Below are 2,795 nucleotides of genomic sequence, written 5' to 3' on the forward strand. Positions count from 1 at the left end.
TGTGTGTGTGTGTGTGTGTGTGTGTGTGTGTGTGTGTGTGTGTGTGTGTGTGTGTGTGTGTGTGTGTGTGTGTGTCTGTCTCTGTCTGTCTGTATGTATGTATGTATGTGAGAGAGCAAGAGAGGGAGAGAGACAGGCAGAGAGAAAGAGAGAGATAGAGAGAGTAAACGAGAGTTAATTAATCATTAACGCCAGAGGAGGTGTGGTATATGGACAATACACCATGGCTAAAGGGTTGTTCTTATGCACGATGCAGAAGGAAGTGCCTGGACACAGCCCTTAGCCCCTTAGCCGTGGTATATTGGCCATATACCACATATCCCTGAGGTGCCTTATTGGTATTATAACCAGGTTAACAATGTAATTAGAACAGTAAAAAGTCAGTTTATTCTCGCTCTCACCCTCAAAGCTGTATTTTCCTATTCTCTCTTCAACCCTCCTCTGTCTGCCTGGCACGAGGGTGATGACCAGATGACTGAGAAACTATGAATCTATGAAGCCACGACAACTCATAGATCAACTGTGTTCTGTCCTGCCCAGAAACAACAACCTATAAAACCAGCCAGGTTGCTCACGATTGACTGTGAAATTTGAAGTCCGTCCAGGTAAGCCGGACGTTGTTAGAAGACCTTAACCTCTATGGGCTAGGTGGAACGTCACCGTCCCACTCTATTCAACAGCCAGTGGAACAGCGTGGCGCAAAATACAAACACCTCAAAAATGCAATAATTTCAATTTTTCAAACATACGACTATTTTACACCATTTTAAAGATAAGACTCTCGTTAATCTAAACACATTGTCCAATTTCATAAAGGCTTTATAGCGAAAGCAAAACATTAGATTATGTCAGGAGAGTACATAGCCCAAAATAATCACACAGCCATTTTCAAAGCAAGCATATATGTCACAGAAACCCAAAACACAGCTAAATTAAGCACTAACCTTTGATGATCTTCATCAGATGACACTCCTAGGACATTATGTTATACAATACATGCATGTTTTGTTCAATCAAGTTCATATTTATATCAAAAAACAGCTTTTTATTGGCGTGTGATGTTCAGAAAATGTATCCCCACCGACCACTTCCGGTGAATTTACAAAATTACTCATCATAAACGTTGACAAAATACATAACAATTATTTTAAGAATTATAGACAGAGACCTCCTTTATGCAATCGCTATGTCAGATTTTAAAATAGCTTTTCGGCGAAAGCACATTTTGCAGTATTCTGAGTACATAGCTCAGCCATCACGGCTAGCTATTTTGACACCCGCCAACTTCGAGGAACACTAAACTCAGAATTAGTATTAGAAAAATTGTATTACCTTTGCTGATCTTTGTCAGAATGCACTCCCAGGACTGCTACTTCCACAAGAAATGTTGTTTTTGTTCCAAATAATCCATAGTTATGTCAAAATACCTCAGTTTTGTTCATGCGTTCAGGTCACTATCCAAAGGGAAATGCGCGAGCGCATTTCGAGACAAAAAAAATCTAAATGTTCCATTACCGTACTTAGAAGCATGTCAAACGCTGTTAAAAATCAATTTTTATGGTATTTTTCTTTTTCTTGTAAAATAGCAATAATATTCCAACTGGACAATAGTGTATTCATTCAAAGAGGAAAAGAAAAAAACAGCGAGGTCTCGTGAATGCGCATATCCAATCTCTTAGTCACCAGGCAGACCACTGACAAACTGCTACTATACTCTGCCCAGAGACAGGAGACGCCTCAATCCGCTTTCTGAAGGCTTTAGAGAGCCAATGGAAGCCTTAGAAAGTGCTACGTAACCCCAGAGATACTGTAATTTCGATAGAGAACCAAAAGAAGAACTACAAATTCTCAGACAGGCCACTTCCTGCTTGGAATTTTCTCAGGTTTTTGCCTGCCATATGAGTTCTGTTATACTCACAGACACCATTCAAACAGTTTTAGAAACTTCAGAGTGTCTTCTAACCAAATCTACTAATAATATGCATATTCTTGTTTCTGGGCAAGAGTAGTAACCAGTTGGGTACTCTGCTGACATAATCTAATGTTTTGCTTTCGTTGTAAAGCCTTTTTGAAATCGGACAGTGTGGTTAGATTAACGAGAGTCTTGTCTTTAAAATGGTGTAAAATAGTCATATGTTTGAGAAATTGAAGTAATAGCATTTCTAAGGTATTTGAATATCACGCCACAGGATTACACTGGCTGTTGAGCAAGCGTCCCACCTAGCCCATAGAGGTTAACCTGTCAACATCACTCTTATCATAGGCTTTAGCAATTATCTTTCCAATTACACACACACACACACACACACACACACACACACACACACACACACACACACACACACACACACACTTCGTTAAAAATAACTACTCCCCAGTAAGGAACCTTCAGAGCATGGAAGGGAGGTATGTTGTTAGAGCTATATAATGAAGATAGTTGACCTCAGCTGAGACACTGTCAATAGTCAATAATGACCCAGCATGCTCTCTGCCTTGACTTGAACCCTGTCCAATCAATGTTTATTGGTCACATTAATGTTTTTTTTTTGGTGGTTGCCCATTGGTCATGTTAATGTTGTTTTTTTGGTTGGTCATGTTAATGTTGTTTTTTTGGTTGTCTATTGGTCAGGTTAACATTGTTATGTGATTGTCCATTGGTCATGTTAATGCAATTTTTTGGTTCTCTATTGGTCATGATGAGCAATATGCATCAATGCCACAACAGACACTTCAGTACCACTTTATTTGACCAGTTACAGTGTCATAACATTGTCATATTGTCATAAACATGCATA

This window comes from Salmo salar, chromosome ssa06 (assembly GCF_905237065.1).
Source record: "Salmo salar chromosome ssa06, Ssal_v3.1, whole genome shotgun sequence".
In the NCBI taxonomy this organism is placed as follows: domain Eukaryota; kingdom Metazoa; phylum Chordata; class Actinopteri; order Salmoniformes; family Salmonidae; genus Salmo; species Salmo salar.